The sequence below is a fragment of the Puma concolor genome, chromosome A1, assembly GCF_028749965.1.
Source record: "Puma concolor isolate L17-30 chromosome A1, mPumCon1.1.hap2, whole genome shotgun sequence".
Lineage (NCBI taxonomy): Eukaryota > Metazoa > Chordata > Mammalia > Carnivora > Felidae > Puma > Puma concolor.
This window is the reverse complement of record NC_141667.1, coordinates 210,384,414-210,410,400: the sequence shown is the minus strand read 5'-3', so window position 1 is coordinate 210,410,400 and position 25,987 is coordinate 210,384,414.

The window sequence follows — 25,987 nt, the reverse complement described above, 5'->3', positions numbered from 1 at the left end:
GTCTTGAAATGTTCTTGTACAGGCATCATCTCATTATTCTGAATTTGCTATGGGCTAATGATTTAGATCATTTAATTAAATTGTTTGTTTACTTGCTGTTTGGCTAGGTCATTGCTTAAAAGCATTTTTATCCATGTGGGGAAAGGAAAAAGAGAGGAAAAGACATATTAATCAAAGAACTTGATTAATATACCACCAATATATCCTGTACCTAAGAACTTAGTTTTTGTGGAATTTATAAGAAATTGTATACTGGGGCTGCCTTAAGTGGCTGAGCAAAAACTGTCTGCTGTCCTATGTATAAAAACAACCTGAACTTCCTGTGTAATTTTACATAATTTGCACTTAATTTGATTATTATATGTTTAGATTTGAAACTTTCAGCTTGACTTTTTGTTTTTCCTATTTGTTCCATCTCTTTTGTTTCTCTGTTACTATTCTTTTTCTGCCTTCTCTTTGATCGACTCTCTTTGATTGACTAATAATTTCTTTCTTTCTTTCTTTTTTTGGCTTACATGTAACTTTTGCTTTTTCACCTTAATAGCTGCTTTAGGATTTGTAGTATAGATCTTTAACTCATCTCACTCTACCTTTAAGTGTTGTTATGCCACTTCACACAGTATCAGACACGTAAACCAGGTACACTTTGATTTATCTTCTCCCACTTGTTGTGGGTTTCTAGGAGACAGGTATGTAGAAAGAGGCTTCTGTACTATGATGAAAATTCTACTTGTAAAACATCACTAAAGTACAATCTGTGTGGACATTATTCCAGAAAAGCAAGTTTTCTTCCACAGTTCTTCTGACTATAATTTATTATCTACCTGGAGCTACCATTAGGCAGATGTAGGGCTTTGTTTATGCTTTATTTCAGGTGTTCAATGCCTATAAAAATGTGTCTAATAAATCTCTGAACCACAAATCAACCACTTTACAAATCACTTTTGAGAGAAAATTTTCCTTTGAGCTACCCCAGAAAGTTAACTTTGTTACCCAATTAGTTTTGTGCATTATCTTAGTTCTGGCGGGAAGAAAAACTAGTAGCTATGGTAAATTTATAAACAGGATAATTTCCTATTGATTGGTAATATTTTTATTGGCTTATTTATATTTATGGCCATCACAATCACATATATACAAAAAGATTAATATAATTTTCTGGGAGATTAAATAACAGTAAACATGATAATTAAACTAAATGGAAAAAAAAAGATATATCAGAATTTAATGATCTTTCTCTTGCAATGTTGAAAAGAGGTTACAGGTTCTTGTCTTCAGATTTGAGCCAGTCATATATTCCAGGAGAGAATCCAAGATTTGTTGATAGGAGAAAAGCAATTCCCCAGTTTGCATGGGGAATAAGCCTTGGGTACTTCAATATAGGATGTTTACTTACATAAAATGTTTATCCTGTAATAGATTGCTTGTCCTACCCTGACCCTGAAATTCAACTCTAAAGCAAATTTTGCTATGCAGGACTCTCACACAAAACTGCTTACACATCTGTCATTGTCCTCTACAAGGCAAGCTTTAAGTCTGTACTGTATTTATTATGCAAATTCCTTTGAAATCTGTGGTGCAGGTGCCTCATGCCTTTCAAAATTAGTTTGCATATTAAATGTAGCATAGAAAATGATGGCCCACAAACTTTAGCTGCTTTGGTTTTAATCAGAGACTGAGGAATAAAATGTATTGGATATTCAGGGTAATTCGCACACAATGGAAACAATTAATGGGAAATACTCTAGCACACCCTTTGTTTCATACTATACAAGTTGAAGAGAGCAGCTGTTACCCAAACATGTTTTTGTAAATTGTTCCATTTTATTTGAAAAATATGGGAACAAGAAAAAACTGTGCAATCCTTGCTAGAAGCATATTTGTGTGACGGAGTTGTTTCTTTTTCTTCAAATTTACTCTTTAAAAAAATGACAAAATTGCCTCAGGATGTCAAATATACTTTTCTTATGACTATATAATGAGAATGGACCAAGGTTTTATGAAAACGTTTATCTGAAAAATAAATCATTGGAGCATAATTTTTAAACAGAGTAGATTTAAATAAATAAGGTGTGTAAATCAGCAAATAAATTGATGCATAACATCAAGCATTACAGAAATGGAATAATTATTCTAGTTCTTGTTTCTATAAAGAAACCCGAATTACATGACCATGAGTGTAAAAATTTACATTATAAAATATTTGCAGCTTGTGAGGAACAGGAGGGATAAATAGGCACAGCATGGAGGATTTTTAGGGCTTTGGAAATGCTCCATAAGACACCATAATGGTGGATATAAGTCATTATACATTTATCAAAACCCATAAAATGTACAACCCCAAGAGTAGACCCTAGTGTAAATTATGAATTTTAGTGATTATAGTGTCCATGTAAGTGCATCAATTGTAACAATTGGTGGTGGCCATTGATAATGGGGGAGTCTATGTATGTGGGGAGGTAGGGATTTTATAGGAAATTTCTGTACCTTCCTCTCAATTTTGCCATGAACTGGAAACTGCTCTAAAATATTTAATCTTAAAAAATTACTTCCTGGTAATATTTAAATACTACTTAAAAAGTAACTCACAACTCCTAGTTTCAGCCTCAACATGTAAAGAGCTTGGAAGTCATCACTCCATTCTTTCAAGTGCAAGAAGTTAAGTAAACTAAAAATCAGTTAATTTTTCTTGGATCAATAGGAAAACTGACCCTTCAGATAAAATTGTTACTCTAAAATTTGGAGAGATGGGCGAGTTCAGAGCTTTGAGTAGCTGCAGCAGTAGCTACAGGAGCCATTAATCCAATCTGTAAGAACACATAAAGGATGCCGCTGACAGACTGCTGGAGGATGATTGTGGCATAAGAGAGAAATGGGGATGGGGGTGCACATTTAGGGGAGTTCCCCATTTTGAAGGTTTTAACCTCCAGGAACCACACCAAGTTCTGCAGTGAAAATCAGAGAAAGATTCCCTTATGGCTCTGGCAAGAGAATGGAAAAAATAATTACTGTGAAATATTATTAGGTCTTTATTTTTTTATTTTATTTTATTTTATTTTTTTGTTTTCAAAACAAAACCTACTCTCCTGGGAAAAAGACTTTACCAAGTCCTTATCAAAATTGAGGGAAAGGCATTTCTTTGTCTCAGCCCTGTTAGACTTCATGTCTCACTTCAGGGGATTAGGGAGGGAGAGGAACTGAAAGAGAAAGAAGAAAGAAAGAAAAGAGAAAGAAAGAAAGAAAAAGAAAGAAAGAAAGAAGAAAGAAAGAAAGAAAGAAAGAAAGAAAGAAAGAAAGAAAGAAAGAAAAAGAAAGAAAGAAAGAAAGACAGTTGTGCAAGTCATAGTTGAGAGACATAGGTCCACTAAAAGACTAATATCAAATCACAAAATTACATGATGCTTCCCTTGCCCATTACCTTACCACCACACCAGTAGAGTTCCAGTATAATTACAATGGAATACGACCAAAAGAGCTGCAAGAAACAGGTGCCATCAGAGTAGAAGTTCTTAAGAAAATGCAAAAACATCAGTGGAGGTAAAAGCAAGAGTCCCTCTTGAATTTGATGCTTCTGGCTCCTATAGCTATATAGCAAGCATTATTCACAGCAGAACTCCTAGTCAGAATAACCTAAATCCTCACACTACAGGCCCATGTTCCTCATTTTCCATTGTCCAGTGCATCATATCTGACTCTCAACAAAACATAAAAGTTGCAAGTCATGCTAAAAGGCAAGACTAAGAAACAGAGTAAAGAGACTAGGCAAACATCATAACCAGAATCAAATATGACCCAGATTTTGGACTTAGCAAGCAGAGAATTTAAAATAATTATTATTAAAATGTTAAGGGCTTTAATGGAAAAAGTGGACAATATGCAAGAACAAATATTAAGGTAGAAAAAGAATTTGACAAAATCTAGCACCCATTTACGATAAAAAGCTCTCAACAAACGAGGAATCGAAGAGGGACTTCTTAAACTTGATAAAGAACATCTAGAAAAACTTACATCTAATATCACACTAATTGTTAAGTGCAACATCTTTGAGGAAGGATGAGCTCAGTGATGCCCAGAAACAGAAATCTAGTATGTGATGTTTTCTCATCTCACTTCATTTATTTTTCTCTTTTCTTTCTTTCTTTCTTTCTTTCTTTCTTTCTTTCTTTCTTTCTTTCTTTCTTCTTTCTTTCTTTCCTTCCTTCCTTCCTTCCTTCCTTCCTTCCTTCCTTCCTTCCTTCCTTTCTTTTTTAGAGAGAGAGAGCAAAAGCTGGGAGGTGCAGAGAGAGAAGGGAACAAAGGATCTGAAGTGGTCTCCACTCTGAGAGCACAGAACCCAATGTGGGGCTCGAACTCATGAACTATGAGATCATGACTTGAGCCAAAGTTGAGCGCTCAACCAACTGAGCCACCCAGGTGCCCTTCATCTCACTTTATTTGCACGTACATTATAGTTTTTTACTTTTTAATTACATCGAGAAGGCAAAGCAGATGTTTACTATTTAATTTCAGTTCTAATAGCATCCTTTTTTCCTTAAGAAATTATATTTGGATAAGGTGACATTAACATAGACACTTTGGTCAACAAACATTCTTTTTTCTCCCGGGTGTGTCACATATTCCCTGTATGCTATTAAAATCCAAATTGTGTTTTTATACCAGATTCTTACCTTTCTGCTAACAGTGATAATGCTATTGATAGGAAGAATCTGGTGAACAGAGTGGTCTCAGTGTGTAATCTCTGCATGATTTCTTTCCTGTGTTAGGCAAAGCTTCCATAAAAAAGAGGACAGTTGTCTAAATCCAGTGTTCGGGGTATTATTATTTTATTCATTCATTCACTTTCCCCACACACTACCAATTTTCATATATGGCGATGCACATCATCATTCAAATATAATTTGCTACTCCTTCATAAAGACAGCACAACACAGGACTGTCAGGGCTCTTGGTATATTTAAATCTTAATCACCCTTCATTATCATTCCCTATCTTCACCATCCTGTTCTTACCAATGACATTTTCTCAGTGTGTATCCGCTTTTAGCTACCTACGATTTTTTGATAAGATGGACCAAGACATCTCATTTTGTTCTTTTTTCTCTTTTGAATTTTATGGCATTGTCCTCTTTTTGCTCACCTCCTGCTCTCTATCTCTTCTCCACCTGTTTTTGTCCAGTAATTTTAATTATAAAATACACATGAAGCATTTATACAACTTCCCTTGTCCACAATCTTGCCAATCTTATTTGATTCTGTCTTGGCGATTTCAACCACACCACTGCCTCATCTGTCTTTTTTCTGCATAGGATTCTATCCTTCTAAAATGTAAGCTTCTGGGGCGCCTGGGTGGCTCAGTCGGTTAAGCGTCCGACTTCAGCTCAGGTCACGATCTCGCGGTTTGTGAGTTCGAGCCCCGCGTCGGGCTCTGGGCTGATGGCTCGGAGCCTGGAGCCTGCTTCCGATTCTGTGTCTCCCTCTCTCTCTCTGCCCCTCCCCCGTTCATGCTCTGTCTCTCTCTGTCCCAAAAATAAATAAATGTTAAAAAAAAATTTTTAAATGTAAGCTTCACCAGGGTGTAGATGTTTTCCTATTTTTTTTCCTACTCAGATGTCCCAAGAACAGTGTTTGGCACAGATAAAATAGGTGCTCAGTACAGAATTATCCATTGGATTACTTCCAAATGTACACTTTCAGTGCATCTCAAAGGGGATAGGGAGATGGGCAAAATGGGTGAAGGGAAGTGGGAGATACAGGCTTCCAGTTAAGGAACGAGTAAGTCACAGGAATAAAAGGTGCAGCATAAGGAATATAGTCAACGATATTGTAATAGCATTGTATAGTAACAGATGATAGGTGCTCTTGTGGTGAACATAGCATAATATATAAACTTGTGGAATGGCTGTGTTGTACACCTGAAAGTAATGTAAAATTGTGTGTCAACTATACTAAAACAAACAAACAACAACAACAAAAACAGCTTAATGTGTATATGGTGTTTACCTCAGATGCATTTTTTCCAAGCCCCATAAAAGGACTTCTGCTCATTGGTCTGGGCTGGGACCAGAAATGTTTATTTTTAATGGGTTCCTTGGTGACAGGTGCTATTCTTGCTTTGAGAAGCACTGAATTACACATATATTTTAAATTACTATTAGGCATCAGGCATCTTCAACTGAATGCACTTTTAATATTTTAAATATTTGTAAATTCACCTTTTTTTCTAAATATTTGTTCTTCTATTTCTAGGAATGTAGTTTATTACTTTTCTCTCATATTAAAAAGGCCTCTATTCTCTTGTATACTTGCATTTAAGATTTTGCCAATATATCTTCCTTCTATTGAGCTTTTCTTTTCTGCCTCTGCCAGTTTATTTCAGACACTCAAAGAATTTTAGAATGTTATAATTAAAAGGTGTTATTACTATATGAACAATATCATATCTTCTAAGAACTAAAAAATACAGATTGTGATATCTAACAATGAATTTGACATGTGCAAATTAATGTAAAAATATGCACAATTGCCCTAAATGGGCAGATTGACTCTGAGACCCTGGTTTCTGACCCAGAAGTTTTACTTATATTGAATTACATTATATTACATTATTTTCATTTTAAATTTAACTTCTGCTATTTTTAATAATAATCTTTATTGAGAATATATACATACAAGACATTATTCTAGGTAGTTTGGGGGTTATGTGCATAAAATCAGTAAAAAGATCATGTTTTCAACATCTTATAGATTTGAAGGAAAGGGAAATATGTACAGACAATTAGATTAAAGGGAAGAACGTTCTAAGTTTTTTTAAAAATTATATAGATAGGGGCACTTGGGTGTCTCAGTCAGTTAAGCGCTCAACTTCGGCTCAGGTCATAATATCACAGTCCGTGAATTCAAGCCCCACTTCGTGCTCTGCAGCTCAGAACCTGGAACCTGCTTCAGATTCTGTGTCTTCCTCTCTCTCTGCCCCTCCTCCACTCACACTGTTTCTCTGTCTCTCTCAAAATGAATAAACATTGAAAAAAAATAAAAATTATACAGATAAAACATTATAGAAGTAAAAAATTTTACGAGGCACCGGTGGCTCAGTCGGTTAAGTGTCTGACTCTTGGTTTCAGCTCAGGTCACGATCTCATGGTTTCATGAGTTCAGGCCCCACAGCTGGGGCCTCTGCAGCTGGAAGCCGCTTGGGTTTCTCTCACTCCCTCTCACTCTCTGCCCTTCCCCCAGTCGCACTGTCTCTGTCTCTCTCAAAATAAATAAATAAAAACTTTTTTCAGTATTTGTGGTTGTGTATATGCAGATGTGTGCATATGTGACTTAATACATTTGTGAAGCATATGCTGGCTGATTAACTCAAATTAGTAATTCAGAATAAAGAAAAATAACTTTTCTATTCCTGAAGGTATGATACCTGCCTGTGAACATGCCACATGAAACATTGTACTTTTTATTGTAGAGTTTGAATACAAATGCCTTCTTTGCTGTCTCTTTCTGGAGGTTGGAAAGTGTCTCTTCTGTCTAAACAAAAAGCTTTGCACATAATGAAAACAAGTGTGTGTTAAATGGAAATTATGTTACAGAATCAATCAGTAAGAACTCAATAGTAGTAGATATTTATAGAAGAGTAAAGAGATATATGCAGAAATATTTTAATGTTAGTTCCCTTTGAAGACTACTTCCATTATGAATAGCAATACTTCCAACTTAATTATGAAAAAATGTTCAGTATGTGAATATTTTTATTTAGTTTGATTCTTACTTTGAAGCATCAGATGCATAAAATGAAGTATAATTGTAAAATTAAAATTTTACATGATTTGACTGATGACAAATTGTTTTATTTTTCCATTATGCTAACTTCATTTGTCAGTTTTACCTTTAAAAGATAGAGGAATTTCAGTATGTAAGTGACTTAATAAAAAATTACTTCAAAACTCTCAAAATATAATGTTTTCAAAGTAAATGAAAAAATAAAATAGGTGAATATGATTTCTTTCTTTTCTTTTCCTTTTTTTTTTCAAGTTTAGTTTTCTTTCTAGACATCCCAAGGCATCTGTCTGATATTTTAGTATTGTGGGAAATGGGAATTTTCCGTGAGATTATCATAGCAGAAGTGAAATGTAGCATTCATATTTTGATAGCAAAATTTAATTTTATTTTGAGACAATAGTTTTATTTTTATTTTATTATTTTATTTTATTTTATTTTATTTTACTTTATTTCTTTTATTTAATTTTTATTTTATTTGTTTTATTTTATTTTTAGAGAGAGAGAGAATGCACAAGCAGGGGAGAGGGGAATAGGGGAAGAGAAAGAGAAAGAGACAGAGATAGACAGAGAGAATCTTAAGCAGGCTCCACACTCAGTGCAGAGCCTAACACGGGGCTTGATGCCAGGACCCTGAGATCATGACCTGAGCCAAAATCAAGAGTCAAATGGTCAACCGACTGAGCCACCCAGGCACCCTGTGACCATAGTTTTACTTCCAGTTGTCCTGATAGAGAAAATTGTATCCTAAATTTTATAATTCCTTAAATGTCAGTAAAAATATAATAGTTATATCTGGTAAACTTGATCACATAATTTTTTTATATAGTGTCAGGGATATCCTTTCCTCCATTGTTATGGGAAAATAGACATGAGACATGGAGTTTAATAACAAGACAACTTTACTGTTTCTTTGTAGTGCCTTGTTTAATTTTAATAGTCTTTGTAATATAATATTCTACTGATTATAGTTCTGCCAATTCTTCCATCACTGAAAAGGCCAGGTTTTAAGTTTAGTTCAGTGGAAATGGACAAAATAGTTGCATGAAAGTTCATATCACAGTGTATGTGGGAAACCTGTCCTTACTGATTCAGCCTACAATGGAATATATCAGAATGACAGAAATCAGATAGAAACAGGTTGAAACATGCGTGCTGTAATCTCCTTATTCTGCATACTTCCTCGGAAGAAGGTTAAAACATTGAGAGTAATTCTAGGAAAAAATGGTTAAGATACAACAAATGCATAAAAATCAATTTGGGATTAGAATAAATTTAGTGGAAGAGAATGTTGAGGCCTGGATTTACCTCCAGTTGGCAACTTTTTGTTCCTGGCTTCACTCTGCAACCAGAATTGGTTTTCCATTGTAGGTATGATTTTCAGTGTACAATACTGGGACCTAAGATGTTATGTTCCTTATTGCTCCCTTTTCTGAGGTGGGGGCAGGCACAGGGAATGTTATGATAAGTTGTCTTCATAACAAGTCACCAAGTTAATATTGCAAAACTCAGAAATCTGGCTTTGTCGCTTTGTTGCTTAAAACTCATCAGTGGCTCCTCATCACCTTCGTGATAGAGTTCAACTTCCTTTTCCTGGATCTGAGGCTCTTAATGATGCTCTGTTCACACACCTCCCACCATACCCTAGCATAGGTTTTCACTTTAAGAGTTGCAAATGTTGAAATTTGCTAACTTTGTATCCTTACCCGATTGTGCCTCTATTTTTCAACTTTGCTAATTTTATTACCTCCTTCTGGAATAGCATTTCCCCTCCTCTTTATTTGGCTAATTCCTTTCAACCTTCAGAAAACTCAAGCTTCATCTCTTCCGGAAGCCTTCCCTGAATTCTAGTCAGTTGTAAAATGCTTCTTATTCTTTTGTGCCCAAAGCAAATCCATTCCCAAACAAAACCAAAATTGCTTATACAACACCACAATAGCTCCACTAGAGCATATTTATATTTCTTAGTATGAGGAAACAACAAGTTACGTTAGGTTTTATAACAGACAAAAAATGCTCCGTAAAATCTCAAGAATACCCAAATGTGCTCTGCTTTGGGATACAAAAGAAGGGAGCTCATCTCACCAGTGCGGGTAGGCAAGCCAATGAAGTATGTAGCAAACAATTGGAGTCCAGAACTTCCAAATGCTTTCAAGTGGTTTATATGACAGTTGGTTGAATGAGGATCTTTCCAGGGGGTGTCAGAGTGGCTCAGTGGTTACACAATTCAGGGCAGGCCAATGGAATATAATAGGAAAATATGACTTATATTCAATGTCTAGGCAAGTCCAACTATAGCTGATATGGAGTCTCAGGGAAAATTATTGGGCTCAACAGAGATGAGAAGACACCTAAGCCATTCTGTTGTAAACTATCAAGTCTCAGGAGGATGAACAGTAGCATGTGGGAAAGGACCTTGCTTTGAGACCAGAGAACTTGAAGGACAATGCTAGAATCTAATACGGATCTTAAGGGGGAGGTCACCTTTTAACCACCTGTTCCAGGTTGTGCAAGCCCTTCTTTTGCATACATCAACATGTCAGAAACAGGGAGAAAGGGGAGGACATTGGGAAGCCTGGATACATAAACAAATGAGGTGAATTACGAAAAGGGAATATTTAGGTTATTTAATTGAACTCTGATTACTGGATGAATCTCAATTTAGTTTTTACTCCAATTCTACTAAGTAGGATGAGGACTGAAAATGACTACAAAATTGATCGCAGGAAAACTAAGTTATATTTTCTTTGTACTTTTGGATATACTGTGAGTAGATTTAGAATGCCAATATATATTACCTACTTAATTTGTATTTGTCTGTATTTCTCCTATGAATGTGTGTCACTTGGAAAGGATTGAATGCTTCACATGTAATGTGAATTCTTTTTCTTAAATTAAAATAACAACTAAGATTAAAACATATATGTCAAGATTCAAATACTGAAAAACAGGAAAAATTTTAAAATAATATTTATGTATGAAGAAACTTTTTCCTTTTATTTAAAACATGCTTACAGTGTATAGCTCAAAATTAACTTATTCTTAAAATATGCCACTATAAAAATTAAAATATTTATATTTTATAAAGACATATAATAATTTTAATTTAAAAATAATGCTTCATTATTTCTTTCTTTCAACACTCATGATTGATTTTCTTTTTTATTCTTTCCTCAAGTCTGAATAAAATATTTGAATATTATTTGTATAAAATAAACTGAAGACTGTGTAAATATAATTTTCTGGGAAAATCTATCGCACTACGTACCCAGGTTTTATATTATATGTAGAGTGTGGATGACTTGTATCACTTAAAATCCATTATCTCTTGGTGTTATAGTTTTCCATATTTTACTTCCTATAAATATTTGATCTCTTATGTTAGTGAATACTCAAATACATCTTGTAGTTTCAGTTGTTTATCAATTTCTTCTGTTTATTATTTATAAACTAAAAGTCAAAATGCCTCTTGGTATTTTAAAACTATTAATGAGTAACCAAAGATACATTTTTAAATTTTTTTTTTTTTTCAACGTTTATTTATTTTTGGGACAGAGAGAGACAGAGCATGAACGGGCGAGGGGCACAGAGAGAGGGAGACAGAGAATCGGAAACAGGCTCCAGGCTCTGAGCCATCAGCCCAGAGCCCGACGCGGGGCTCGAACTCACGGACCGCAAGATCGTGACCTGGCTGAAGTCGGACGCTTAACCGACTGCGCCACCCAGGCGCCCCCCAAAGATACATTTTTAATGGAGTTTTACTTTTCAGAAAAAAATGCTTAATTTACCATTCTTATTATCATCATTTTTTTTTTTAAGTCATAAGAAACAATAGGCTTTGGTGTGTTAATTTTTTTGAATATAATAGCAATTGAGAATTATTATTTTTATAATTAAACTTCATATTTTTATTTATTATGTGAAAGTTTTAAACATAACTTGATATTTTTGTAATTTCTAATAAAAACAAGGAAACAATGAATTTATAAAAATAGAATTCTATTTAATTCTTTTTGACAGAGGGTATGGCAATTAATATCAAGAAACATATTATACTTTGAAGGAAAATACGAACTTCAGAGAACTTTCACACATAAGTATCAACCATTAGCTAATTTAAAAAGGCAAAAAGAGTAAGACATATTTCATCTATGGGTGTACCTAATTTAAGAACTGCCCACGGTGCTTTAAATGTTGCAATGTAATAAAATTTTCTTTATTCAATGAAGTGCTACCTAGAGGGGCTGAGGAGGTAGCATGATATGATGTTATGAACAGCTTCAACATGCAATGATATTATCCTGATTTCCACTGTGCAAACAGACATTTGGAGGATTTGAGTTCCGTGACTGAAATCACATACTAGGTATTGGAAGAAATAGGAGGTTAGAAGATATTCTGGCTCCAGAACCTGGACTCCTAACTGCTCTACCTGATGCCCTCCCTTTCATATATATCCCTCCCTTTTAGAAAGACAAAGTCTACTTCTCGATCAAATAAATGACAGGAATCTACAAGTTATAATTTCCTATTAAAAGGGGAGAGGGGAGCCAGTCATGAAAATGATCAGTGGGGAGATAGCTAACTGAGCAGGGAAATTACCAAGGCAGTGGTTGATATCACTGAGATTGTAGCAAAATGAGTCTTACTAACTAGGAATGTCGATTTTGTGAAGGGTGAATTAGAAGCAAAGAATACGAGTAAACAAGTGCAAGTATCAAGTGCAAGTATACAGACTAAAGGTTGTGATGTAACAAGAGTATAAGGAGGAACACAGCCACGAAAAAGTTGGGTCAGACAAATGAAAGAGAAAAAAAATTAGAAATCAGGTAAGGGTTCATGGCAGAAATAAGCCTTATTACTGCATTTTTAATTTACTTAAATTATTTAATAAAACAAATTATTTGGTCAATCTAATTATAAGTCTTTTTTGGTTTCTTTTTAAAAACAGTTCTCAATATGCCCATTGATTATTTGCCTTCTAGATATTGAGCATGACTTACTACTTATTATATTTTATATATTTTAAAAAAAACAGCTTTGAATTTAAAGAAAATTGGAACAGATAGTACACAAAGTTTCCATACATCTTGTCTCCCACTTCCCATACCTCCAGTGCTTCCCCCCATTACTATCATCTTGCATTAATATTGTATATTTGTAACAATTAATGAATGAGTATTGTTACATTATTATTAACTAAAGTCCATAGCTTACACGAAGTTTGGCTTTTTGTATTGTAAATTTATATAGGTCTTGACAAATACATAATGTCAGGTATCTACCATTACAGTGTCATACAGAATCATTTTGCCCCTCTAAAAATCTCTTTGTTTATTCATCTCCCCCAGCTCCTAAAAACATGTGATAGCCACTGATCTTTTTTCTGCCTCCATAGTTTTGTCCTTCCAGGATGCCATATAGTTGGAATTATACAGTATGTGGCATTTCAGACAGTTATTTCTCTTAGCAACAATGCATTTAAGTTTCCTCTCTATTTTTCATGGCTCAATAGCTCATTTTTTATTGCTAACTAATATTCCATTGTGTGTATGTACCACAGTGTGTTTATATATTCACCTATTAGTAACCATCTTCGTTGCTTCCAGTTTGGGCAATTATGAGTAAAGTTGTTATAAACATTCATGTGTAGGTTTTTATGTGGACATAATTGTTCGACTTCTATGGGTGAATACCAAGAAGCACAGTTGCTGGATCTTTGAATGTGTTTAGTTTTGTAAGAGACCCTCAAGCAGCCTTCCAAAGTGGCTAGGCCACTTTGTACCCCACCAGCAACGAATGAGAGTTCCTATTGCTCTACTTCCTCAACAGCATTTGATGTTACCAGTGTTTTGGATCTTGGCCATTTTTAACAGGTATGTAGTGGTATCTCATTGTTTTGTTAATTTGCATTTCCTTCACGATATGTGATTTGGAGCATTTTTCATGTTATTTTCCATCTGCAAATCTACTCTGGTGCTATATCTAAGGTCTTTGGTCCATTTTAAATCAAGCTGTTTGTTTCTTATTGTTGAGTTTTAAGAATGCTTGATAGATTTTGGATTATAGTCCACTATCAGCTGTGTCTCTGCAAACATTCCTTCCAGTCTGTGACTTGTCTTCTTATTTTCTAGGCATTTTCAGAGCATAAGATTTTAATTTTAATGACATCCAGTTCGTTAAATATTTCTTTCATAGATCATGCCTCTGGTGTTGTGTCTAAAAATATTGCCATGCCCAAGGTCATCTACATTTTCTTCTGCACTATCTTCAAGGAGATATATGTATTTACATATACATTTAGGTTTATGATATATTTGGAGTGAATTTTGTGAAGGGTGTGCGATGTTCATTTAGATTCTTTTTCTTTTTCTTTCCTTTCCTTCTTTTTTTTTTTTTTTTTTTTTTTTGTATTTTGATGTCCAGTTCGAACACCATTTGTTGAGGAGACTATTTTTGCTCCGCTATATTGCCTTTGCTCCTTTGTCAAATAATTGATTTAATTATTTAAAAAAAAATTCATTCATCAGAGTTTTGTAGTTTTCCTCACTTAGATTTTGATCTAACATATTTTGTTATATTTATACATGGGTATTTAGCTTTGACAATGTGAATTTATTTATATTTTTTATTAAAATATTTTTAATGTTTATTTCTTTTTGAGAAGGAGAGAGAGCATACATGATGGTGAAGTAGAAAGGATGGAGGAGTGTTCAGTAGTCTTACGATTACCTCTAAGAGCTTTAGATCTTAGTGAGTCTATGCCTATGGATTGTCATCTTCATAAAAGTTTCTGGGTTGTTTTGCTTTGTATTGTTTTGTTTTCTGTCCTTCCGTAGGTGGAACAAGAGATGAGTATTTCCCTTTTCCCAGGTCACTTGGAATCTGATAATACCCCTGCGGGTTAGTCTCTGCTTAATAAGCTTTCCCTGAGAGTAGGCCTTGTTAAGAACAGAGTTCTCTGACACATTTCAAAATCGTTCTTTTTTCCCTTTCTCCTGCCAGAAGCACAAGCAGATTTTTTTTCATGATATTTGCTGTGGAAACCTGTCCAAGGTCCTAGTGATAAATCTCACAATAGTGTGGGAGACCCCGTATGACGGGGTCGCCTGGAGTTTTTAATTCTCAGTATCGTTTGCACTGAACCTCCAGCAATTTGTCGATTACAGTTCAGGACTTCCTTCCCTGGCACTTGGTCCTTTGGCAGAATCCCACATGGGTCGCTGCTCTGCTAAGCCATGACTTCTGTATACGCCTGTCTGTCACTCCAGTCTTGCAAACAGAAGTTTGCTCTGTGCCTTTCACTCTCTTCTAAATCAGAGAAGAGTTGTTATTCAGTCTGTACCGCTTTCTGTGTGTTATTAAGCAAAGTACAACTTCTATGCACCTTACATGCGGAATTAGATACCTGTCTAGTAGTTTTTAACTCTCAAGGTAGCCCACACTCAGCCTTCAGCAATTCTGCAAAGTTATCATTTAAATATTCCTACTGGCTCCAGTGGCTTTCACTTTCGTTAAGCTAATCATGGCTGCAACCTTTATTCACCTGTCTCTCCACTTTTTGGGGTGGTGGTTTACCCTGTTACCTTAATTCTCTGAAGAATCTGAGGAAAGGTTTAAGAAATAAAACACAATCTACGGTGAAGAATTGACTAAGCTGTGGATCTTTAACCTGGCTGTAGAATAGAGTCACCTGGGGAGCTCTTAAAAATCTAAGCACCCATATCCCTGCCAGACCAATTAAACACCAGTATTTCCCAGGGTGAGACTCAAACATCTATATCTTTATAGCTTCACTGTGATTTCTGTGTATGGCCAGGATTGAGTGCTAGGCCTAGACTGGGGCAGAGTGTCTAGATCAAGATGCCTGTGTTTGAATCACACCTGTAGGGCTTTCCATCAATGTGAAGCTGGACAAGACTGTGAATCACTCTGTGTTGCAGTGCCCTAATCTGGAAAATGAGAATAATAATATGTGGCTTATAGCTTTGATCTTGGCACATAGCGAGTGCTATATGTGTGCTACTTTTATTTTTATAATTATTATTACAGACTTGGACATAAATTGAACATTAGTGATGCCCCCAGAATTCTGTGTGCTCTACCCTAATGACATACTGTTCTTTGCCATCCCCAGAGGTGATTATTACCTTGAATATTTTGTTTACTATTGCCTTGCTTTCTTTTCTATTTTATAATTTCAGTGCTTTTCATTATTGCTGTATTATGCACCTAAATAATTGCTGTGTTTCATGTTTACAATTTTTATGAAAATAAAATCATACTATAATTAATTTTTTGTGTCATGCTTCTTTAATCTACATTATATATATATATTTTTTTTAACGTTTATTTATTTTTTCGGGACAGAGAGAGACAGAGCATGAACGGGGGAGGGTCAGAGAGAGAGGGAGACACAGAATCGGAAACAGGCTCCAGGCTCTGAGCCATCAGCCCAGAGCCCGACGCGGGGCTCGAACTCACGGACCGCGAGATCGTGACCTGGCTGAAGTCGGCCGCTTAACCGACTGCGCCACCCAGGCGCCCCTAATCTACATTATATTTTTGATATCTACTTAGGTTATCACAATTACCTGTAGTTCATTCATTTAGAGGGCTCTACAGTGATCCATTTTTTGAATATATCACAATTAGTGTATCCATTCTACTGTTAATGGACGTTTGTTTTATTTCCAGTTATTATTTTGTTGTTATCATGGAGAAACATAGTGCTAAAAATATTCTTAAACATAAATCACGGTAAATTTTCAGAATAATTTCTTTAGAAGATATATTTAAGAGTAGAATTTTGGGGTCATAGTTTGTGTATGTAGTTGATTTTCTTAGGCGATACTGAACTATTTAATAAAGTGGATTTATTAATTTGCACTTCAGTTGATGAATGTAAATGTTGCTTCACATTCTTGTTATCTTTTGACATTGTACAATTTTAGAATTCACGTCATGTTTATTGGTATAGATCATTTTTTTCCTTCTTTTTGGAAGTGCCTATTGAGCTCATCTGCCCATTTTTCTACTGATGTACTCCTCTATATCTATATCTTAGGAGATTTTTTAAAAGAATAAATATTAAATATCAGTTCTTGGTCATTTATACCTGTAGTAAATAACTGCCAGTTAATAGATTGCTGTTTCATTTCTCTACAGGATCTATTTATTAAAAAATAAGTTATTAAATTTTAATTTAATAAAACCTGTCAAACTTTTCCTTTTGTTTTGGGGAGGCATATTATTAAAAAAACTAAGGCTTAGGTTTCAGATTAGGCCTAAAGTTATTCCCTAAAACTAGGTTATGAAATTATTCCTCTGTAATGTTTTCTAAATGTGTGGTAGTTTTACTCTTCTCATTTTGATCTTTAATTTAACTTAAATTATTATTTTTGTATCTGGTATGAGGTAGGGGCCTTGTTCTATTTTCCATATAACTGAAAATTCCATTATTTTTATACTCCAACCAATGTCCATACAAATCTGCAAACTCACTATATACGCATTTATATAGGTGTGTGCATTTCCCCTCTCCTCCCCCACACCTGATGCTCTATTCTGCTACACTGAGCTATCCCTGCACCAATACAATTGCCTTAATTACTGAAGTTTTATAAGGCTTGATATTTGGTAAGTAAATACCTCTCACTCCCTGCTTGTTCTTCCTTTCCTTTAAATTGTACTTTGGTGATGTTTAGTGTCTTATTAGAGAAGCGTTCACATTCATGAAGGTTCTTACATGGTCTTTATATGGAAAGGAGAAGCAGACTTCTAGAATTTTTATGATAACCCTAAAATAGTAGAAAAATTGTTTCATACTTAGTCCTATCTTAAAATTTGCCTCCAGGCTTTTCCTCCTCAGGGTAAATTCAAATTATTTTTTTAACTTGTTCACTCTTGTCTAATGTTTAGTTTGTCAATACAGCTTACTTCTGCTTTTCACAACATCTTTGCTATTCTGGATATAGTATACATATATCTTCAAGGTTCTTCCTGTCATTTATGTATAAAAAAAAGTTTAAACCAACTGAATAATACATATTTAGTTACACTTCCTCAAGCAACAGTTATGTGATTCCAAATTTTTCTATACATTAAAAGATATATTTTAAAATTCTTCACTACAGTTGACATATTAAAAATTTTTGTTTCTTAATGTTTTTATTTATTTTTGAGACAGAGAGAGACAGAGTATGAGCAGGGAAGGGGCAGAGAGAGAGGGAGACACAGAATTGGAAGCAGGCTCCAGGCTCTGAGCCATCAGCACAGAGCCCGATGCGGGGCTCGAACTCACAGACTGTGAGATCATAACCTGAGCTGAAGTCGGACGCTCAACCGACTGAGCCACCCAGGTGCCCCTACAGTTGACATATTTTAAAGTGTGATATGTCAACATTGCCTTAATTTTTCTTAAAATAATGTGAAGAAGGCACATATTGACTGATTAAAAGAAGATTTTGTTACATTTGGTTGCATCTTGTGGTTTAAGTAAGAGGTAATCTAATTAACATGTTATTAAATGTTTATTTATTTGGAGAGAAACAGTGTGTGTGTGCACATGTGCCTGAGTGCTATCGAGCAGGAGAGGGGCAGAGAGACAGGAAGAGAGAGAAACCCAAGAAGTCTTTGTGCTATCAGCACAGAGCCAAATGTGGGGCTCTATCCCATGAACTGTGAGATCATGACCTAAGGAAAATCAATGGTCAGATGCTTAACCGACTGAGCCACCCGGGCACCCCATTTAACATTATTAAAAATATTTAAATTATTTTAAAACAGATTATAGGAATTAAAAACAAATGAATTGTTTATAAGTTATAGACAACATAGTGAGTCTACTTTTTATATTTCTAATTTCTATATTTTTGGACTCTAACACCATAAAGACTTCAATATTTGAGTATAATATGTACATAAATATATGTATGTGTGTATGTGAGTGTGATATCTAAATAAAAGCATGATGGTAAAGAGTTCATTCAACATGTATTTACCAAACATATAGTATGTACCAGAACCTAAGTTTGCAATTATTCGGGATACAATGGATAAAAAATATGTACCTTGTGACTTTAGGTAGCTCCTAAATTAATGGAGGAAAATTGATTCAATGTAATGGCTATCCTTTATACATACTAAAATCAAAGTCTAAACAAAATCCTATGGGAATATAAAGAATAAAATGATAGCATGCAAACTCAGAAGAGTCTCCTCAAAATCTGTGAAATTTATATCAAAGAAATTGACATAGAAGTAGCTAAAGATCCAGGAATTTTTCACCTAGTGAAAAGAGAGTGGTTTACATATGTTGGATATCCTAATCTAATGTGTTCCAGAATGCATTTGAAGTTTTTGACCTAGTCAGATATGAACATGGGAATTTCAGCTCTGTGACTTGGGAATTTAAATTTAAAATTTAAACTCAGAAAATGTTGTATCTATTTCTAATTATTCTCAATAGAACACATTTGTTATGAATAACTTCTTACAAACACATTTCTTTATAGTTCAGTTAACCAGGAAATTTGCTTTACAAAACACCCACGTGTATGTTATACATACATATACAAATAATATACACACATACATGTATATATAATATCCTTATATATTTTTTACACTATGCAAGATTGGAATATATTCCTTAAAAAGAATACAGAGCTCTAGAGATGATTTGGAAGTCTTCAACCTCAAAAACAAATTTCGAAAATTGGTAAAATATTTACTGATCTTGGAACTGTGGTGATAGAGGATAAAGCTAGACTTACCTTGTTTATTAGAACTGTTTAATTATCACTATATTTACAATTAATATTAAATATAAAAAAGAATGTGGCAAGTATCATAAGAACCATACAGGGTTCTCCAACAACCAGAAATAGTAGGAAATGCAATTTCAGTGTATATAACACCATTAATATAGAAAAGCATATAACTTAGGAAAATGCAAACTGGTTTTTCTGGTTTGGCTGGAAATTGAAAAGGAGCAAAGAGAACAAATAGTTGGAAAAGTGATATTTTTTACCACATCACTGAGACATTTGAACACTATTTTAAGTTCTTTCAAGCTTATTTCCAATACGCTTTTTTAACATGGCATTGGGAACTATAGTACAACTAGAAATTGACACAAAGCAAATAAAGTATTGCAGTATTTCAGGGGAAAGGTATGAGGATACTTCGTGTATTATCAGTGGACACAAAAAGAAAGTCGATTGCAGAAAAAATACATAAAAATAGCAAAACATTTCATGTGAAGTTACTGGATACTAAGCCTTGTACATAAAGATTTCATTTGAGTTTCATAATAATGACAAGAGATTAATTTCATTCTCATACACATTATACAGATGAGGACAGTGAAAAGCAGACTAAATACCATCCTAAATTAAGGACAAGTAGCTAGTAAGTGGCTGAGCCTGATTTCAAACTTAGACATTTTGACTCCACAGTTAGTACCCTGAACAGGAGAGACAGAGACAGAGACAGAGAGACAAAGATCATATATTCTCGGCTGAGTTGGTAGAAGATTTGATGACTAACATATGGTAACAAAAATCAGGAAGAAATTGACAAGGGTCCTAAGGTTTCAATCTGGGGTGGCAAATAGTGATAGTGTCAACAGAACATGGAATTATAAGAGTGAGAACAAAATTCGGCCCAAAAGTGTAGGCAGAGTTTTGATTACATATATTGTTTGCTCCAGCAATTCATTTAGGTAAAATCAGAAATATAATAAAAAAGACAAGTTGAGGTTAGACTGCAAATCTAGAAGTTTTTAACAGAGATAAATTTGTAGGCTTTAAAACACTAGATAACACAATGGTTTTGCTAGAATCCTGAAAATTTGACCAAAGCCAAAATATTCCAAGTTAAGTAAATCCTAGCTTCCTTAGATACTAAAATACCACTCACTATTATTTTATAGATTTTAATGACTCTTGGTTATCACCTTCTATTTAAATTTTTTTTTTTTACATGTATTTATTTTTGAGAGACAGAGAAAGAGACAGAGCGTGAGCAGGGGAGGGGCAGAGAGAGAGGGAGACACAGAATCAGAAGCAGTCTCCAGGCTCCGAGCTGTCAGCACAGAGCCCAAAGCAGGGTTTGAACCCACGAGCCCTTATCATGACCTGAGCCAAAGTTGGGCACTTAACTGTCTGAGCCACCCAGGCGCCCCATCACCTTCTATTTTATGTTTAGAACTCTTTGGCCGACACTACTTGGTTCATGATATATCTAATTAAACAACTAATAATCTGCTATGGTTTTTGCATATCTGCCCTTTAATTCTTAGATAGTGTATATCACTTGTAGCTTTTTTAGAAGCTTCAGAAATCAACATAACTACATATTTATCTACATGCTCATATTTGTCTACTAAGGATATTTAACACCTTGGAAGTTATGCAGACACACAGTGATAATATTCCTGATCTTTACCCACACCCACCACCAAATATCCATAATTACCCCACATCTTTTCACCCAAATAATACATAGCATTTATCGCTTCTGGTGTTGGAAAGATATAACCTATGAGAAGTCAGTACTTGGGTGTTAATCTTTAAATAGTTTTTTTTCCCTTACATTTTCTTTGTTGATAGTGATTTTAAGTAATTTGAAGTATTTCAGAACATTTAATTTGCAGAATATGACTTTATGAAGAAATAAGGAAGTTTTCTCTAAATATTCAAAGCTGGATACTAATATTACAAGACAAGTATGGATTCCTGTGACTCGAGTATACAGTAGAGTCAGCAAGTTGATAAGAATTATGATGTGGATTGGAGCCACACAGGATGAGGAAGAAAATATTTTTTTGAGTGTTAGAAGTTTAGCTAAGCTACTCCATGGTATTACTGCGTAGGCGTCCATTTTGCAGTGACCTTAAACTGACACCGAGGCCCTCATGCAAGTAGATGCCCTGGGTAGCAGCCCACAGGGTTACAATTAAATATAAGTTCCTGATACGACTTCCCCAGTAGTTCCTGTGACCATCAGTCTCTCCTGCCTCACAGCTCCTGTATGCCTTATGAATGTACCTCTTACGTAGGATCCCTGTGAGGCTTACCAAAACTATGCTCTTTTGGTTTGAATTAACCAATCTGGTCTTAGTTTGGGAACCACAAAACACCCAAAGACCTTAATAAAGGCATGTGAATCAGGTCCTGTCTCTATCAGCACTCTGCCTTGACTTCCCCGTGTGGCCATTCAAGATGTGCTAGATACTTCTTCCAGGATCTGTGAATAATTTCTATTTCTGTATTTTAACTCCTCTGGGCCGTTGGTGAACATGGAGCACTATCAGGCACCTTGGGCTCCACTTAGTAAGTATTAATTTGACAAATTCATAACATCGAGCCCCAACTGTAGACCAGTAGGAGAAGAGGAGGATATACAGATTAGAACTGATGATCCCTTGCTTTGCTCATGTGAAAAATCCAGTGACATGAGGGCCACCTGGCCAGCCAAGTTGGTAGACTGTGCAACTCTTGATCTTGGGGGTTGTGAATTCAATCCTTACGTTGGGTGTGGAGATTACGTAAAAAAAATAAAATCTTAAAAAAAAAAATCCCGTGGGATGAAAGTAGAAATATTCATTGTGGCTTGGAGGAATCTGACCACATTGTGTCTTGTGCCCATTCCCCCCAACAAACACTATGGATACTATTAACTTCTGATAATCAATGAAGTTTTCAGGTGTCAAGTCTGACACATCATAACAACAGTAGAGTAGCAAGGGTAGGTGTCTGAACATATTGACTGAGGGGGTGAGTGATGAAGGATGAATTTAGAGTTTCTTGCAAAATGTTTGAATTTTATCCTAAAGGGAATGAGAGGTATTTCAAGTCTATATACACAAATATAGTGTGTATAAAATATATTTATCTGTGTTATTTTTTAATACAAACCACCCTCTGTGCTATAAACTGTGGGTATGGGAATGGAGACTAAGAGTGCTAAGTAAGAAACTAGTTACTTGTGTACAGTAATGCTTCGTTTTAGAAATGAAGCTGGCTTTGACTAGGGTTGAATAATGCAATTGTGAGAGGTAATCAAGGACGTGAATTATTTTAGAGATAGAAGTGAAAACACATGGTAATGCAATTGTTGTGGGCTGTAAAGAGAAATAGAAGGATGATAACATACCAAAGTTTTAAGTCAGAGCTTGCGTGTGGGTGGTGTTAAAATGTGTTGAGATGAACTCATAAGACTTTCAGATTTCATGCTACTTAATATCTAAATCTACTAACTGGATCCTTCTGCTTACTTTCATGTCTATTCAGTTATCTCCTAGTGATAATTTTTCTTCCTATGTAGATGTCTATGGGGAAAACAAATTAGTGGTTAGGCAAACACAAAAGTATGACCTACCTCCTGCATTATCTCTCACTCTAAATTAATTATTTGCCTCTCTGGGCCACAAACTTTGTTTTGTGTGTGTGAGATTTAATCAGTGAAAGTCATCCTTTAAGATTCTAGTGAACAGTAGTAACTGAGGTTCATATTTTGGTTAATATTATATTTTGGTCTCCTTAGACAATATAATAAATTCAGCAAAATAAAAAGATAGTCTGCGGACCTAACTACTTAGAATGAAAGTCCTATACCATTCTCTTTCTGTTCAGATTTTCATATCCAGGCATCTGTGTGGTACACTGCAAACAATAAAAATACACATCTCTGATCATCAAGAAACTTTAGCTTCCTTCCATGGAAACTAATTCAAGGTGCGCTCAACTTCCCAAAGGAATATTACAATTAATCTGAATCCCCCCAATTTCCATAAATCCTAAGAAAATATTTCACTTTTTCTTCTACCAGAAAATTTTCTGGTGTCCAAGCCCAGGAGGTTTCCTTTCTCCCTCTCCTACTCTTCTCCGCTGTGTCTTGTTCCTGGAATCGTTTTGGAGTTACTCACTTTGCCAGCAAGTTCTCTTCTTAATCCCTGTAGGCACTGAAGTTCTTCCACAGATGATTGTTAATATAGCCACGTGAAAAGGTTTGCTCTTCAAGAGATTCTCATTATTTATTTTTTTGAAAACCTACTAAAGTCCCATTGCTCCAGTAAAGCAGAAAACCTTTGTCAACCATCCATGGCAATCCCTTATCTGCAGTTTCCTGTCTTTAGTTAAAAACAATCATGGTTCAAACCTAATCCAGTGAAACTGCTCTTTAAGTAAACTTACTGAACCTACCTCAATTTTCTACTGAAAAGTTGGTGTAAAAAGACGAAGACATATTTTCATTTTTCAGATACATATTCCTCAAGGAAATTTATTAGAGACTGAAAATAGCACTATAATTGATCTAATACTGCTTTTTCCCGAAGAGTGGAGTGTACATTTTTTGTCTTAGTCATAATACACTGAGTCTCTATTCAGGTAAAATTTTGAGGTACTCTGGTTAGCAATACACACTCCGGGAATGGTTGCTAACATTTGAGAGACCACGCAGGAGTTTATGATCCCAAAATTAACAGAATGCTATAAATAATTCATCATTGATGATACTACTAGGTATTACTATATAGAGATTGATGAGAAATATTGTACTGGCATCCACACTGTTGTATGAATATTCTAAAATAGTGTGACAACCCCAGTGGCTTAACACCCAGCGGTGGTGATTCCTGAGGCCAAGAACCCCATTCAGTCCTGTATCCCAACACCATGATGAAGGATTCACATACATAATTAACTAGAGATATAGCTAAATTATGTAATAAAAATAATGACTTTTGTTCTTTGCTGAAAAAGGTTTATTTATATGGCAAAATTTACTCTTAGATTTGTATTCATTATATCAAACAACTAGGTCATATGATTATAGTGGAGACATAAACTGGGGGCTACAAAGATCATATAGGGACACGATAAGGAAAAGAAACAAAATAACATTTAATATGAACAAAGGCTCTGACTTTATATTAGATCAGTGTTTCTCACCTGTTATGGTACACATCTATCACCTGAGGATCATATTAAAATGCAGATTCTCATTCAGTAGTTCTGGGAACTGACTTTAATAAGCTCTTAGCTGGAAGACTGATGTTTCCCCTTCTACAATAGCAAGAAGGAGGTCCTATGTCAGTGTAGTCATGTTGATACATAATAAAAAAATCTCTATATTGGGAATGCTTACTTAAAACTGTAATGTTAAGGGTTTTTGATACAACATATGGAAATGATTAAGAAAGAGAAACATGTCTTCTTTAGTACATTAAGTCTAATGGAGTGGGGAATTTAGTAACGTCCTGTGTAATTCTGTGGTAGATGTGTTTTAACTTTCTTTTTTTTTTTTTTCAACGTTTATTTATTTTTGGGACAGAGAGAGACAGAGCGTGAACGGGGGAGGGGCAGAGAGAGAGGGAGACACAGAATCGGAAACAGGCTCCAGGCTCCGAGCCATCAGCCCAGAGCCCGACGCGGGGCTCGAACTCACGGACCGCGAGATCGTGACCTGGCTGAAGTCGGACGCTTAACCGTGTGCCCCGTGTTTTAACTTTCTAATGATAATTTTGAATTGATTAGTAAGCTCTGTCTTGATTAAGTACTGATGTCTCCAAAGACAAAACTAAATTTCTTGTTTCTCCAAGTTGACAACAGTTCCTATATGCAAAGTCATCAGTTATTTTATAGTTCAAACTGAGATTTTTGAGACTTTATTAGTTTTGACAATAGCAGGTTAATTTGCTTTTAAATAAATGTGGAGGAGAGGTTAATAAAAGGGGAATTTTCTGCTTATTTGCTTGTCCTGACATGGTAGAATTCTCTAATATATAGGAGAAAATTACTAAATTTTAAAAACTTGAGGTTCAATATATTTTTTCTTAATACAAACAGATTACTTCCCTCTGTGCTTTCATTTTTTTCATGTATGGGGGATTTAATTCAATTCAGTATAGCATGCATTACACATTTCCCTGTACCGGGCAACAGGCTATGAACTGTTGATAACTTTAACACTTCAGTAAGCCTTCAAGTAGTGCTAGGGATGGGATGACAGAGCATTTTACCAAATAAACAACATATATAACAATAGCTATTAGATGCATTTAGAGGTTCACAGATATTTTGATTTAAAAAACCCAGTAGTTATTAAGTACATACTCTAATGTATAAATTGGGAGTGGTTTTCTGTGGATGGAGTTAGAAAGCAGAAAGTAATTTTTCAAGACTTCAAAACCATGACCTTTGTGT